Here is an 18839-nt window from a genome sequence, read left to right on the forward strand (position 1 = left end):
TAATTTGGTAACAGAATTACGTACACACAACAAATGTAGCTCTGAGTTAAAGAAGGACTATAACATAACCGGATGATTACTCACCATTTTCAAAATTAAAACTGACGGAAATAGATTTTTTTTAAATAATCACGCTTTGCTAACATCAAAATAAAATCATCGCGATATAATAAATTCATTAAAGATTACAGTGTAAATAATTACGATTTGTTATGATAATTACGAATAAAATAGCAACAATAAAAAAAAAGATATATTTTGATTAGTTTATTTACTGTTCAATAAAATAAAAAAACCAAACTCTTAATATAATTACGTTTTACAATCCTTATATAAAAACAGATAATAAGAAAAAATATACACACAATTACATACAAAACAAGACTTAATAACAGCAATAATACATTTTTTATTGAGAAATAAATTAGGGGAAGTTGACGATTAGTTTTAAGAATATCTAGAAATAATTCTTTTGCTAACAGTAAAAAAAAGGCAAAAAGTAAAAAAATAGACCGGAATACATTCTAGCATATTTAATTTAAAAAAAAAATTATGAAAAATTCTCTTCGCATCACAATGGAACAAATTAAAAATAAAGCAAAATATTAAACAAATTTGAATTATGAATTTTTAGACGTTCAGTGCGCAAAAAAATAAATAAACGGACCATCCTGATAACTTTTGATCTAATGATCAGATCTTCACTTTCTTCTCATCTCAATGGTTCAAGGGGTGACTTAAAATATGATAATTAATAGGTGCAGGTATGATATCTTAAGTTACGAAATCAGATACTAAAACGTACTTTCTCTGAAGTTTCTGTTTATACATGCCATTTTTTCGACGGATTTGGATTTCTGAATCCCAAAATTTAGGGGGTAATCGCAATCTGAGAAGTACCTAGAGAGATTTTCAAGCAAAGTGAAAAAAAAATTCTGCGCAATTATAAAGGTCGTTTATAATTGTGTAAATTAAGTTGTTTTTAAGGAAAAAGAAAAAAATATAAATCATTGAAATATTCGAGAAGATGACTTTTCGCATCTTTATGGAAATACATTTCTAAATATATTCTTAAAATAAAGATAATTATTTAATGAATAAATATTATTGTGATTATCACTTTATTGATAACTTTTTCTTTCAAGTTACTAAACTGTTGTAATGATTGGGTTATAAACTACACATTATAACATTAATATTATTTTGCTACCATTTTACTTTGATTATAAGAAATAAATATAATATATAAATGGAGGACACTTAATAAACCCATTTGAAAATAGTATACCAATTTTTTTCAAGCAATGTGATAAGGGATGATATAAATGTAATGTAAGTAACATATATTGTAAAACACTTGAAAATTAAAAGAATAGTATTTATATAAAATTAAAAAAGTAGTATTTATTTTATCTATTTTTTATTTAAAAAAAAGGGAAGAAAATGGCAATCTGAAAAAAAAGAAAAAATATAGGAGAAAGATTTGCGAAATTTTGTGGCCGAGAAATAAGGAAGAAGTTGATTCAATTTCAAAGTCAAAGACAGTTTGATAAATATTAACTGAATATAATTTAAAAATTCAGAACAAACATGTCTTTAAAAATTAGAAGAAAAAATTTCAATTTGTAAGTAGAAGGATTATTGCAATTCACATTTAAAGCATTAAAATATAATTAAAATTGTGAGTGAATATACTTCTGTAACTTAGAGTACAAAAAAAAAAAAAAAAAAAAAAAATGCCAACAACTGACGATATGCTTCCTAACCATTCAAAGGAAAAAAAAGATCAAACTTTTACAAGTGGTTAAATTCAAAATTTATCTATTAATAAATAAAAAGACAAGCATGTTACTTCATGAATGTTACTTACTTGTAAACAAAAAATTATTTACCTATCGCAATAAATTTTCAGGAAATTTAAAAAATTATGTCCCCAATAACATTTGAAATTTTAACATTTATCTTTTTTTTACTACATATTAATTTTAATAACGAGTATTTAATTATACAATGTTTAATTATTACTACAAAAAATTCCTTGTGCATGTTAAATGTTTTTTCATATAAAACAGCAATAATAGAAACTAAAAAATATTATAAATTCTAATTTATAAAATTAAAAGGGGGGAGAGCCAAATGTCCCTCTCGATCTATATGTATATAGAGATGCCAACTTGCTCTGTTTAATGGGAAACTTTTTTCTAGTGGTAGCAAAATTTATGTTTTGTTTCTTGGTTTATGCAGATATACAATTATTTAATTATTAAATTTGATATAAAATTATTTTTTAAGCCACTACGTATGTATAATTAGAAATTTCGTGTTAAACTCAATTTCATTCCAGTTATCTAGTTGTAAGCATTTTAAATTTAACCAAAATTATCCAAACGTTTGCAAGGTTTGGTCTTTAACTTTCCACCACTTAATAAAATATTTCTGAGAAATCTTAGCAGTTGGCATCCCTTCACATAGACATCATTTCTAAAAAATATAACGAACGCCTATAACGCTAATTAATAATTTATGCGTAATACATTTATTTAAATATTTAGGAAATGATTACTTACAATCAAGGAAAAAAATCTTACCACTTAAATAGTTGAATGAATTAAAACCTATCTAAAAAAGCTGTAACCTATCAAATTAGATTATAAAATTCCAAAATAGACTATAAATATTTATTTTCTTGAATTAAATTTTGAAATAACAACTAGAGCGAGCAGAATTTTTCATAGGAGCGTGAACACCTAACAACTTACAATTACGTCTGTCTTTATTTTTCAAAATAGAGGTGTGTACTACCAGACAGAGGCACCTCCCATTTTTAGTATTTCACACTTTTGTGGAGGTGATTCCCACCATGGATGATAAATATTTCCTGTTTTGGAAGTATTTACACTAATTTACAGCCGGGGTTCTTTTTGAAATCTATTCAACAGATCCCGAAAACGTTTTTCAAAGAGATTTTAACCCCTGATGAAACTGAAGATTTACAAGCATGAGACACCCTATGGATTTTACATTTCTCTGTCCTCTGGTCATCACCAAAGATCTATCTCTGCCTGAAGGGGTTCCCTGATTAATTGCCTTTTTAGAACGACTACAATCTTGTAATGTGATACGAAGAGGAGGAACAAATTCTTTTCTCTTTGCTTGTGGTAGTGAAAAAATAAAGAAAATAAAAATTTATTCAGGGATCATGGATTCTCTGCATTCTGGTCTTTCTCTTATCTTTTCTTGTTTAAGAATGGGGGACTTCTTCAAAAGAAAGAGTAAAGTTACAGTGGGATGCACTATGGGAGGTCTCACTTTCCTTTAGATAAGGAGAAAAAGTTTCTTTACATTTCTCACCCACTTTTGAACATCCTAAAATTCGTTCGTTCGCCTTTCATTTTCTTTTAGTCTCTTATATTTTTACTCAATTTTTTCATATAGATAAATATTTTAAATTTAAGGATTCAGCTTCTTTATTATAGTTTAATTTTAACGTATGGTATTTTCAAATATACATAAATAATATCAAATAATCTAAGTCGAAGGCATTTTTTTAAGTAAATTATTTTAAACTGAAATGAATATCAAAGTAAACTATTCTAAATAAAAATCAATAAATATTTTTAGGATTTGTATTCTTTTTTTATTATTGAAAAGTACATGATTTTAAATAAATACGTTATGCCGAGGAAGAAGAAATTTGATATATCGATATATTTACTACTCAAAAGCTATAACATCATACATAGCACAGGCTATATAAACTATATTAATATTAATTAGTTAATTATTATATTAATTAGTTAATTATTTTATTTTTATATATAACCATGATTGTGCGTTCTAAAATAATCACACTATCACTTATATACAAAACTCACTTTCTGTTGTTAGTTTTCACAAACATGAAATTAAAGTGAAGCAGCATGTAACGGTTTAATTATAAATTAAGTTTATTATTAATTCAGAACTTTAAATTGTTTTACATTAAACACATTAAATGTATAGAATATTTTTGATTGATTATTATGAATAAATAATAATGTAAAATAAACTAAACACTGCGTTTTTCAAAGGAGTGGAAGCAAACCGATTTTGACACAAAAAGCGAAATAGTTGAATTAATAATAATAATAAATGCGGTAGATAATAAGAAATCTTTTATTAATTCATGGAGAACTGTCTCAGGTTTCTCAACATTCTAGGAGATAGAAAAAAAAGAGTTGTTTGTTATTTTTATTAATTACTAATTTCGTTTATATACTGAATTAACCTTTTGTATTCTCCATAAAAATTGGTTAAAGTTCGATATTTTTTTTTTTTCACGTGAATATTAACTTGACACCCGCAGTGAAAATATTTTTATTAAAAATTTAAAAAGCATATTCGAAAACATTACGTAACACCCGGAAAGTTTGAAAATAAAATTAGGTTATATTTTATAGATTTGAAAGGGAATTTTTAAAATGAATTTTTAAAAATGAAATACCAGGAATTATTTTAATTTTCCTCTAAAATCGAAGAATACTTGATTAGTCTTAAAAAAACATTCACAAAGTTAATTGAAAAATTTTGATCTCCACCAGATTCTCTGCAAAAAGTCTTAAATTTTGCAGTTATATACATTTATTTATTTATTTTTGTAAACTTTAGTTTTCTTTAAGAAAAATATTTTATTTATTTATATTGATCTTCTTAATTATATTTAAGGAGCATCCAAAAATATAAGTACTTAGGGCCTCTGAGGTTCTTAATCCGGCCCTGGCGATAATTTAAATTCTTTCTATTACAGCTTTGACTTGTTGTGAAGCAATGATAAGCTACATTTTCGAAAATTTTAAATGCATTTGAAATTATATATGTGGTTAAAAGACTTTTAGTAAAAGGATTTTGATGAAAATTAAATGGGAATTATTTAGGAAATTTTCTAAAATTAAAAATATTTTAATTGGAATGTATCAAAAAGTTAGCAACGAGAGTAATAATTATTAAAAATTAAGCATTATTCTTTAAATTATGATTTTATAATTAAAATTTTGTTTTTGCCGAAATCGTCGTAAATATAACAGCAGAAAGGACAAAGATATTTTTTTCAGTTACTTATTTTAGTATTTAACGTGAATGTATTCATGAACATTAACAAATTATATTTAACCTGAATTGTTTGACGCTTGTCACCTACTTTGTTTTACGATTAGCGGTTCCCTTTCATACTTCACTCTCCCAGTGACAAAAAGAGTCCCTCAAAAGACGATGTCTTCTTTTCGAGCCCACATGAAATGGTTAAATGTTGTATACTTGATTTTAATTCCCCCTCTAACTAACTCTCTCTCTCTGTATATATATATATATATATATATATATATATATATATATATATATATATATATATATATATATATATATATATGTAGATGCAAGTTAAGTTAAATGATTCTGCCCGATATAGTAGCTTTCAATTTACGTTAACATCACTGCTGAAGTTAATATTCGCAATCACGCAACAATGGCTACGTATCACCAACACGGACGTGGCGGAAAGCGGCTGACCGAAAGACGTGCACGTGGCTCAACGACGGATGAGGAATGCTCGGATTTTGAAACCAAAATGGCTGAAAAGTTAGCAGACATGGGAAGGAGAATTAAAGAAGATGAAAGGAAAAATAAAGAACTACTTGAGAAACTAAATCATTTGGAGCAGTCTCTCATGCCTGTGCCAAATAGGCCCGAAATACCGACAACACCAATTGATGTCATTGATATGGAAACTTATGAAGGCGGCCAACTTTTGGAGCAGACGGAGAATGAGTCAACCAGAGATTCAGAAAGCTCGACCAAAAACAGTGCAGAACCCCCTTTGAAGAAGAAGAAAAAGAAAAATAATGTCAAAAAAGCTGAAGCAAATCTAATCATGACCACAAATAGTAAACATTTTTCACCGATAGATACCGCCACCTCCTTACAACCATCTGAATCTATATCTGAAACTGACTTAGCTCCACCCAAGGAGGACTCCAGTTCAACTGTAGATCCACCCACAACTCGAGCAAAAGTTCAACCAATTAAGCATATAAAAGTTCTTATTCGTGGTCTTCCAGTTGGATTCTATACTGATAATATCTCCCAGGAACTGGCAAAGTCAGACATCATAACGCAAAATATAATTAAGCTTAAGAGAAAAGTGGGCGGGACCTACAGGCTCCTCCCACTTTTTCTCACAATTCTCACAGAAACAGATATTAATCGACAAATTTTCTCTATCACCAATATACGAAGTATCCCGGTCAGTATTGAAAGGTTCCGAGGCGGGCAAAATCCAATCCAGTGTTACAACTGCCAAGAATTTGGACACAGTCAAAGATCATGTAATTCACCATCAAGATGTGTTAAGTGCGCCGCCAAACACCGATCATACGAGTGCCAAAAAGATGAAAATACACCACCTAAGTGCAGTAACTGCGGAGACTCTCATACAGCCAACTACACGGGGTGCAGAGCCCGTCCCCGCAGGAGGGGAACACGTGCCATACCACCACCAACAACAGGACTTGCTCAAAGGTTGGTTACAATAATTAAAGAATTGCAAGAACTTTTAAAAAATCAAGAAGTGCTTCAACTGCTTCAGAGGATTATGGGGGAAGCCACTCTTGCACAGTAACATCTTTTTTTACTTGATTTGAACTTCTATTTGAACTCTTATTATTATTCAGAACTCTAATTTTCCATACAGATTATTAAAATAAATACTGCATACTGCCCTTTCAAATTGAAGTTGATCATACTAGATGGCGCCACTAAGGCTTGACAAAATTTATGTAAAACCTTCACGCCTATGAATCACGACTTTTGTATATATATAATCATCATTTATTCATGCTCATATTCAATTTTCTGTACATATTTATGGGAATTAATGTAAATATCTCTGTTCAAGTTGTAATGTTTTCTAATCAAGGTTATATTTTCTGTACATTTTTTCATGGCAATTACTGTAAATATCTCTGTTCAAGTTTGTATTTTCTCTAATCATGGTAATATTATTGTAAAGCTACCACAACGACTGCTTATATTCAAAATGTTTTTAACTCATTTTTGTAGTTTCATGATGAATGGGATAGGGGCCGCTGCGCGGCCCTTGTGCCCAGCTGTTTTTAAATAAAGTAAGTAAAAGTATTGTGGCAGTCCGCATAAGCCTCTTCAAAATACAGCATATGTTTCTGCCTAAAATTGCAATTTAAATTCCACTTTACTGCCACTGGGGAAAATCATCCTCGAAAGGATTGAAAGTTGGCAGGTATGCTATTATATTCATTTTCCCAACGGCTTTAGGTAGATATCAGCCCAATACATGAGGTTATGTTGACACAACATTTTATGGTGATGGAGAAAGCTCTTTTATAAAAAAAAGTGGTAGGAAATTAGCGCTGAATTGTTAATTTCTAGTGGAATTTTAATTCCTAGTGGAAACCATTTCATTAACTCATACGACCATTAAATTTTTTGAGCCAAACGGCAACGATGTCTGTGGTTCATGCTTGAATGATGGGATTGAAAGGGTTAAGGTGTGATAAAATATAATTCATGAGTTTATCCCATTAGTGCCTAGTGCGTACCTGCCAACAGTCATTCTTTTCGAGAATGGATTTTTCAAGTGGTAGTAATACAATTACTGAGAAACAGTTTTACTCAAAAAGATATTTACATTTTAACCAGGTTGAAATTCGCTTCGTGAGGACTAATATGCTTTTTATATATTTCTTGTAATTATTTGTATGTAGTGGTGGTCAAACTCATTTATAATTATTAATATAATTCAAAAAGTTTAGTGAAATAACATGAATTTTGCTAGCACTTTAAATATGAAAAAAAATCTTCCGGGAAAACCGGAAGAGTAGGCAGGTATGCTAGTGTCATTTTTAAAAGGATCCGATTCCTTTTTTGGAAAAAGGAATTAAGTGGTGGCTCAATTTTTTTGATTATTAGTATTTATTTTGTGGCAACAAAAAAATTCTATTTACCACAGTACATTAATAGTATAAATATTCTTTATTTTGACCAAAAAATCGATGCATAATTCTTTTCGAGGATAAAGTGGTACGTCAACGAAAAAATATCTACTAGATAATAGGCAAATAATTGTGACCACTTTTTTCAGATATGTGTTTTTCATGTATGGGTTTGAAACTGATTAAAAGTACTATTAAAGTTCCAGAATTACCCACATCTCCGCAGTAATCTTATTAATGATTTTATGAATATTTAGATTTTTTTAAAAGGGGTTTCTATTCCATTTTTTTCCTGCAAATGATTAACATAATTATCTGGAAAAGCTATAAATATATTGTGATGTGACTTTTTCTTTACGTTTGATAAATATGAATAGAATATTATAATGTATGATTGCGTTTTTTATTGAAATAGTGTTTTTTGACCATGGAGCTTAGGATCAAAATTTCAAGATTCAAGTAAGAAGTAATGTTTATATTTTACTTTCGGAAAAAATAAACCACACATTCTTAGAATTAAGTCAGTTTTATCAAATAATATATTTACTCCGAAATTGTTTCAAAATTATTCTGAGACACTTGGGATGGTAAATCTTTATTTACAATTCATTTGTTTTAAATCATGGAGTAAACAAATAGGTAAATAGGTGACACAATAAGTGTTAATTTTAAATAAACCTTTTCTAAGAATGAATATTCTTAGTCAATAAATTAACCTTACCTTTTAATGGTAACATTTTATATTCATACTTATCATTTTCTGGAAAATAATCTGTAAAATGTTATTTTTTTTATCAGTTAACTTGAATGTATAAAATTATTTTAATGGATTTGCCAATAACATTTGTTATTTATATCATTGAAATTTATTCTAAAATAATAGTAATTAGATTACAAACTTTGCATGAGTTTAATTACCATAAACTGTTTATTGATTTCAAATCAAGTTTTTAATAGTCTTAGTTAACAAATTGTTTCAAATGATAGCTTATTTATTTATATAATTTTTTTTGACAAAAGTATTACGTAATTATTCATGGGAAAAATTTCATAAAAAGTAAAAAAATTGCGTACTTTTTTATACCAAAAAGTTGAATATCCATGACAATTAATCATGACGAATGTTAAGTATTGCTTATTTTACTTTGAAAATATATTTCCAATCGAGATTACCAAACGAGTCACACAATTTAAGTCACGCGATTCTTAAAGTTTGAAAGAAAATGATTGTTTGTTTTGAATTATCACCAAATCATCCAATTATATTTGCATAACTACTTAAAAATGCAGATTATTTGTTACTTTTGGTATTTGCAATTCATATCATCTGAAAATGTGAACCTAGATCATAAACAGAAAGCAGTTTCAAACAGTCGATAATTATAATACAGTTGGTGCTGAGGCATCTAAGTTTTTATTTAAAACCGTAGTTAAAGATAATTTTTCAAAAAAAAAAAATCGATTTTTTATATATTAAAACGAAGGAATTATTTTTCAGTGAAGAAAAAGGGTAATGAACAGATTTTGATTATTTCGTGGCAATAATTTTGTAAAGAAATAAGTTGCTCTCTCATCTGCTTTGTAAAAAATGCTTGATATACACGATATTTATGGATGCTATAGACACTTTATGTTATGGTAAGTGCAATACATTACCGTAATTTATGTATGAAATTATGTATGAGAGTGTCATTTTTGAAAGTGTCAGAAATTATGTATGAAACTGTCATTTTCGTGAAGTTGTAGCTTTCGTACTTGATTCCCAGGTTCAACTCATCCCCAGCAACAATTATACCTTGGCCACAGTTGGGCTCAATATGAGTCCTATATGAACATGCTCCGAGGGACCAATATTGGGATGTCTGGATTTTTTAATATTGGTCCTATGCAGTGTTAATATCAGCCTATATAAGGTTAATATCGGGCTAATATTGGCTGAATAATGTTTTCAAAATATCGGGTGAATCTGACAATTCTATATAGGGCCGATATTGGTTGTAAAGTGGCAGTAAAATATCGACAATTGTATATAGGTCCCGTATCGGGAAAATATCGATCCTTTGGACCATTATTGAGCCAAGGTTCGTGAATATTGGTCCAATGGGGGCTCAAGTTATTTTGCTGCTAGGGTTATTACTATTATTATTATTATTATTGTATTCATTTCTTTATTATTTATTTCTTTACTATTTATTCATTTATTATTTATTTACATATTTCCCTATTATTGTTTTGTAATGAAGAGTGATATAATATGGATTCAATACATAAAGTGATTACGGTATCACTATTTTGTTTTGCAGTTTTACAGGCAAAAAGTTTGTTTTTACACTGGCGATTTTTTTGACGAGTCAAATTTCTTATATTTAATGTTAAGTTTTATTTTGTTATTCCCTTTGTATATAGTTTATCCTTCATAATTGCGAGACTAATCAATAAAACGGTTTTTATTCTTTTGTTTTACAGTTTTAGTCGCAAGAACTTTGTTTTACTGGTACATACATACTCGATCCCCTATTTAGTTTTTCCCACAGTTGGGGTTTAGTCTGGGGAAAAGGGACAAATTTGGTGACATTATATAAGTTATACTGGTATATACTCGATCCCTTATTTAGTTTTTCCCACACTTGGGGTTTAGTCTGGGGAAAAGGGACAAATTTGGTGACATTATATAAGTTATACTGGTATATACTCGATCCCTTATTTAGTTTTTCACACAGTTGGGGTTTAGTCTGGGGAAAAGGGACAAATTTGGTGACATTATATAAGTTATACTGGTATATACTCGATCCCTTATTTAGTTTTTCCCACAGTTGGGGTTCAGTCTGGGGAAAAGGGACAAATTTGGTGACATTATATAAGTTATACTGGTATATACTTGATCCCTTATTTAGTTTTTCCCACAGTTGGGGTTCAGTCTGGGGAAAAGGGACAAATTTGGTGACATTATATAAGTTATACTGGTATATACTTGATCCCTTATTTAGTTTTTCCCACAGTTGGGGTTCAGTCTGGGGAAAAGGGACAAATTTGGTGTCATTATATAAGTTATACTGGTATATACTCGATCCCTTATTTAGTTTTTCCCACAGTTGGGGTTTAGTCTGGGGAAAAGGGACAAATTTGGTGACATTATATAAGTTATACTGGTATATACTCGATCCCTTATTTAGTTTTTCCCACACTTGGGGTTTAGTCTGGGGAAAAGGGACAAATTTGGTGACATTATATAAGTTATACTGGTATATACTCGATCCCTTATTTAGTTTTTCCCACAGTTGGGGTTTAGTCTGGGGAAAAGGGACAAATTTGGTGACATTATATAAGTTATACTGGTATATACTCGATCCCTTATTTAGTTTTTCCCACACTTGGGGTTTAGTCTGGGGAAAAGGGACAAATTTGGTGACATTATATAAGTTATACTGGTATATACTTGATCCCTTATTTAGTTTTTCCCACAGTTGGGGTTCAGTCTGGGGAAAAGGGACAAATTTGGTGTCATTATATAAGTTATACTGGTATATACTCGATCCCTTATTTAGTTTTTCCCACAGTTGGGGTTTAGTCTGGGGAAAAGGGACAAATTTGGTGACATTATATAAGTTATACTGGTATATACTCGATCCCTTATTTAGTTTTTCCCACACTTGGGGTTTAGTCTGGGGAAAAGGGACAAATTTGGTGACATTATATAAGTTATACTGGTATATACTCGATCCCTTATTTAGTTTTTCCCACAGTTGGGGTTTAGTCTGGGGAAAAGGGACAAATTTGGTGACATTATATAAGTTATACTGGTATATACTCGATCCCTTATTTAGTTTTTCCCACACTTGGGGTTTAGTCTGGGGAAAAGGGACAAATTTGGTGACATTATATAAGTTATACTGGTATATACTCGATCCCTTATTTAGTTTTTCCCACAGTTGGGGTTTAGTCTGGGGAAAAGGGACAAATTTGGTGTCATTATATAAGTTATACTGGTATATACTCGATCCCTTATTTAGTTTTTCCCACACTTGGGGTTTAGTCTGGGGAAAAGGGACAAATTTTGTGACATTATATAAGTTATACTGGTATATACTCGATCCCTTATTTAGTTTTTCCCACAGTTGGGGTTCAGTCTGGGGAAAAGGGACAAATTTGGTGACATTATATAAGTTATACTGGTATATACTTGATCCCTTATTTAGTTTTTCCCACAGTTGGGGTTCAGTCTGGAGAAAAGGGACAAATTTGGTGACATTATATAAGTTATACTGGTATATACTTGATCCCTTATTTAGTTTTTCTCACAGTTGGGGTTCAGTCTGGGGAAAAGGGACAAATTTGGTGACATTATATAAGTTATACTGGTATATACTCGATCCCTTATTTAGTTTTTCCCACAGTTGGGGTTTAGTCTGGGGAAAAGGGACAAATTTGGTGTCATTATATAAGTTATACTTTTATATACTCGATCCCTTATTTAGTTTTTCCCACACTTGGGGTTCAGTCTGGGGAAAAGGGACAAATTTGGTGACATTATATAAGTTATTCAAACCATCAAACCTGCAACAACTAATGTTTAATTTTATTTTATAACCTTCGTTAAACAGCAGACTCGAATTTGAGTTTACGACTAACAATGATCAACTCCGTAGCCTTGTAATTTTAAACCCGATCCAGAAGACAAGGGAACTTCTGGATCAGTACCACTAGATGTATTGATTTGGTATGGGAACTCGGAGAATTTTGTGACCCCGACAGATTTAACGAGCACCAGTCACACGGGGATTCTTCGGTCGCCTGGATACGAACTCCCCATCTCAAAAATACGAGTCCAACGCCCTTCCAACCTGGCTATCCCAGTCTTACAAAGAAAATGAAAATTTGTAATTAAAAAAAAGAGTTCCTATTTAAGATTTTGAAGTTGACCTTTCTTCTCAGGGGAGAGGTTGCGAAATCAAGTTTAATATAATTTTGATCGTATTTCAGTTTCATCAATATTAGCATTCAATTTGATCATATATCAGCTTGATTGTATTTTCAATGTTCCTAAAAGTCCACCAACCCTTTAAAATTAGTAACAAAATTTATACTATAGAGCAGGGGTGGCAAAGCTTCTTGATAGTCGAGCCATTTTTCAAAGTTTGAAATTTTTCGCGAGACGCAATTAAATACGTATTTAAAAGGTATTCAAAAAAGGCATTAAATTTTTTTTTACATAAATTATATTTATTGAGACATCTAAGTAAAAGTACAAAATATGTGTATTGAATTTAAATATTAAACACATTTATTTTACTTCTCTTGATAATTCCTTAAAATTTAGTGAATGATTGGTGACAGTACTTCTCAGTAATTCTTTGAGATGCTGGTTAGTTAATACTGATCGGTGTTGGGATTTCACGAATTTTAAAGTGGAATAAAATGATTCACATAAGTACGTTGCTCCGAATATTGAAATAATTCGACAAACAGTGTTTTTTCATTCAGGATATTTCGATTCTGGTACAGATTTCCGAAATTCAGTAATCGATGTTGACTTATATTTTAATTGTAGAGCTTGATCTTCTTGCATCTCTATTAATTCTAATTCTCCAGATGCGTTTTGTGTCATAATTATATTAGAAATTGAAAACTCACCTTGAATTGAGCAACGTTGCGCTTAGTTTTTCATATTTGTTCTCAGTAATTTAAAAGACATTTTGAAACACATACGGAACGATAATAATTTAAAAGGGAACTCGAGTGCATTTATCGAGAGCCGCAAATAATTCTTCAAAGAGCCGCATGTGGCTCGCGAGAAACAGGTTGGCCACCCCTGCTATAGAGCAATGTTTCTCAACCTTATTTACTCGAAGGACTTTTAAAATGTTTCACTGCTTTATTGCGAGCCAATAAGGTCAATAATTTGTGGCAATTCTACAATCTTTTGACCTGTTTGCTTCTCATCATTTACCTACTCTCTACAATGAAATACATATATGCCTGAACCTGTATAAATATATAATAAAAGTTTTATTAATTTTAACACAAATATTAATCCGTTTTATAATAGCGTTTTCTTAACAAGTCTTCTCCGTGTTTGCATAGTTTTTATCATCATGTTTTATAGTCTGAACAGTGCGGAGAATAAAAAACGGACCACCTTGAATAACCTTTGATCTAATGATTAGATCTTCACGTCCTAGGACTTTTAATCTTAAAGGTTTGAGAGAGTGACTATAGATGCTAATTAATCATTCCAGACAAAATTTTAAGCTCGAAATCATACACAAAAATGTACTTTCTCTGAATAAACATACCTTTCTTTCGATGGATTTGAATTTCTGACTCCAAAATATAAGGGATAGCCACAATCTGCGAAATGTGGTCCCCATAGTTTGATCAGGAGAGCGGTCCAAAGTTTGGACCCCTTAGTGTTAATTTTATTTTTTGCGTATTTCGCCATATCTCGAGAACTTTTTAAGAAAATTGAAAAATTTTGCACAGAAATATAAAATTTATCCAAAGATAATATCGAATTTAGAAAATACGGCTACAGTAAGATTCGATTCTTCGATCGATTTTCCTCAAATTTTGCGTTTTTTTTTATGTGAAATAACATTCTTTAAATGATGTAAAAAAATGTATATCTTGCAAGTCAAAATACTTTCGACCGTTATTAAAAAAAATAACAGAAAATAGTAAATATTTACTAAAAGTTATATTTTGCTTGGATATATCTTTGGATAAACGAATTTTACAGTTGTGGGCAAAATGTTTTCAATTCGTTAAACAGTTCGTATTCGTTTAACAGTATTCGTTTAAATGTTTCAATTCGTTAAATTCGTTCGTTTATTCGTCTCGAGATATGGCGAAATACGCAAAAATTAAAATTGACATTAAGGAGTCCATACTTTGGACCACTCTTTTTATCAATCTATGGGGACCATATTTCCCAGTTTGTGGGTACCCCCTATATTTTGGGGGTCAGAAATCAGAGTCTACCGAAATAAAAGTGCGTTTATTCAGAGAAGTATACGTTTCTGTTCCAGATTTCGTAACTTAAAACATTATTTGCATAAAGATTGAGTTCTAGAAAGCGAAGATCCGATCTTTAGATAAAAAGTTATTTAGGGTGGTCCGTTCTTCATTTTGCGCACTTGTGGCGACCGCCACCTATCGTTAAATACTTACACTGCGCTGAAACCATTTACCAGTTGTCTCGTGCAATCATTATCTAACCACCCGCTTGCTTTTTATAAAGAAAAACTATTATCGTTCTTTTTCTTGCCATTTTTTACAGATCTGTTATATTTAATAATAAAATTTGTTAAGTTTGTTTGTTATGTGAATTCGTGTTTATTGATAAGTTAATTCACCTTCTGATCCATACTTACTACTTACTACACGAATTTACACTGGTGACCCGGACAGAAAATTTATATTGGTGACAACGAACTGTGAATTATGCCGAACACGAATGAAAGTGAAACTGGCACTACTGAATTAGCTCGAGTTGCCGTAAAATGTCCACAATTTTGGAAAGATAATCCTATCATCTGGTTTTCGCAAGTCGAATCGCAATTCATTACGAGTGGAATAACACAAGACAGTACAAAGTACCATATTGTCGTAGCATCGATCGAAACTGAAATCTTGGAGCAAGTAAGTGATATAATTACTTCACCTCCAGTTAATGATATGTATAAAACATTAAAAAATAGACTAATTGAAGTATTTAGTGATTCGGAAGAGAGACGACTTAAAAAACTCCTTCAAGATATCGATTTAGGTGATAAACGCCCATCTGCATTGCTTCGCCAAATGCATGATTTAGCTGGCGATAGTGTGGATGACAAATTTTTGAGATCGTTATGGCTGCAAAGACTGCCAACACAGATGCAAGCTATACTTAGTACTTCGTCTGACGAATTAAATAAACTAGCAATGATGGCCGATAAAATTGCCGATGTGTCAAATTCAAATGAAATTCACTCTGCTACGGTAAAATCGACACTGCAGTCTGAAAACAAAATTGTTGGTTTATCTGACATTATAATTACCATGCAAACTCAAATTAATGAACTGAGTAAGAAACTAAATAAAGCATTGAGATTTCGTAGTCGTAGCCAAAACAGGGATGAATGCAAACGTCGTGATCGCTCTAACAGCAAAACACGGATGTGTTGGTATCACTTTAGATTTAGAGACAGGGCAAACAAATGCATTCCTCCTTGTAGTTTTAAGCCGGAAAACTAGGATGCCAGACGTCGCTGGTGGCAGGCGTTTATGGCAAAGAAAATAAATGCCGCTTAATCATCTGTGAGAAGACATTAGGTCTTAAATTTCTTGTAGATACAGGTGCAGATATATCCGTCCTACCACCATCTGTTGCAGAACGCAAAAAACAAGAGTCAATTTTAAATTTAGTAGCTGCTAATGGATCCAAAATTCCTGTTTATGGAAAACGTTCTTTAACTGTTGACATAGGCTTACGTCGTCTTTTTAAATGGACTTTCACGGTAGCTGATGTTTCCAGACCTATTTTGGGTGCAGATTTTTTGTCAAATTACGATATACTTGTCGATTTAAAGCGAAAATGTTTGATTGACAGATTAACATCAGTTTCAACTAGAGGTAAAATAAGTACAGACAGTTTACCTAGTATAACTACTTTAAAATCTTCTTTTGAACTTGATAGCGTCATCAAAAAATACAATACCGTATTTAATGATATTGAATATACGCCAAACCAAACTCAAACTCACGATACCACTCATGTTATTGAGACTAAAGGACCTCCTGTGGCAGCTAAGGCTAGACGATTATCTGCTGACAAGCTAGAAGCAGCTAAAGCTGAATTTTCTGTTTTGGTCCAGAAAGGGATTTGCAGCCCTTCTAATAGTTGTTGCAGTAGTCCTCTACATTTAGTTAAAAAATCAGATGGATCTTGGAGACCTTGTGGGGATTTTCGGGCATTAAATGCAAAGACAGTACCGGATAATTATCCCATACGTCACTTACATGACTTTTCCTCGAATTTGTATGGAAAAACTGTCTTTTCCACTTTGGATTTAAAAAAAGCATTCCATCAAGTGCCAATGCATAAAGACGATATAAAGAAAACTGCTATCATAACTCCCTTCGGTTTATTTGAATTTAACTACATGACCTTTGGGTTAAGAAATGCCGCCCAGACCATGCAGAGACTCCTTGATCACATCCTTCAGGGTTTAAACTTCTGTTTCGTATACATTGATGACATACTCATCGCTTCTTCCTCTATTGAAGAGCATTTGTTACATCTAGATGAAGTACTCCGTAGGTTGAAGGCACATAATTTGAAGGTAAATTTATCTAAATGCGTGTTTGCCACTGACAAAGTTAAATTTTTGGGTCACTTCATTGACCAAAAAGGTATAACTCCACTTCCTGAAAAAATTCAAATAATTGAGAATTTTCCCAAACCTTCAACTGTTAATGAACTTCGTAGATTCCTTGGCATTATTAACTTTTACAGACGATTTCTTCCTCGAGCTGCTGAAAAACAATTTGTTTTAAATGGAATGTTGGGTGTCACAAAGAAAAATGACAAGACTCCTTTAGTATGGTCAGAAGAGTCAGAAAATGCTTTTACTCAGTGCAAAGAAGAGCTAAAAAATGTAACTTTTCTTGCCCATCCTGATTCTAAAGCAACACTTGCACTAATGTGTGATGCTTCTGATAAGGCCATTGGAGCATCGATTCAGCAAGTAACCAGTGACAATAGTTGGGAGCCTCTTGGTTTTTTCTCTCGTAAACTTAGCATGACAGAGCAAAAGTACAGCACATATGACCGAGAACTTTTAGCCATTTTTGCAGCTATTAAATATTTCCGATACATGTTAGAAGGAGTAAACTTCATCGTTTTCACTGATCATAAAGCTTTAACTCATGCCTTGAATCAAAAATATGACAAACTCTCACCTCGACAAATTAACCATCTAAATTTCATTGCTCAATTTACAAGTGACATTCGACATATTGACGGATCACAAAACCCTGTTGCAGATGCCTTTTCAAGAATCAACAGCATTAAGTTCCCTCAATCATTGAACTTCGATGAAATCGCTCATTCTCAAAAAAATGATCCCGAATTGCAACAAATTTTATCTGATACAAATTCTAGCCTTAAACTTCAACAACTTCCAATACCCAACAGTGAAAATTTCATATTCTGTGATACGTCTACTAAATTCATTCGTCCATTTATTCCTGAAAAATTTCGTATCCAAGTATTTGACGCCATGCATAACCTTGCTCATCCTGGTGTTAAAACTACTGTGAAGCTAATTACTGATCGTTTTATTTGGCCAAACATGAAAAGAGAAATCGAAAAACTAGCCAAATCATGCATAGCATGTAAAAAAGCAAAGATTTCTCGCCATGTTCATTCGCCGCTGCAAGAATTTATTGTTCCAAGCAAAAGATTTAGCCATATAAACATTGATTTAGTTGGACCTATGCCTTCTTCACAAGGGTTTTCATATTGTCTCACATGTAATCGATAGGTACACGAGATGGACTGAGGCAATACCGTTGACAAATATACAAGCCGAGACAGTTGCTCAGGCTCTTTACACTCATTGGTTTGCTAGATATGGGATTCCTGAAGGTATAACAACTGATCGAGGATCTCAATTCAGAAGTGAACTATTTCGTACTTCAGCAAAAAACTTTGGTATACGTCTTTCATATACAACGTCATATCATCCTCAAGCGAACGGAATGATAGAAAGGTGGCATAGGGTTCTCAAGCAGTCCATTATGTGTCATACCTCAATCCACTGGACTTTTGCTTTACCTGCTGTGTTACTTGGATTGCGC

The sequence above is a fragment of the Parasteatoda tepidariorum genome, chromosome 5, assembly GCF_982258835.1.
Source record: "Parasteatoda tepidariorum strain Cologne lab strain chromosome 5, Ptep-v5.0, whole genome shotgun sequence".
Classification (NCBI taxonomy): Eukaryota; Metazoa; Arthropoda; class Arachnida; order Araneae; family Theridiidae; genus Parasteatoda; species Parasteatoda tepidariorum.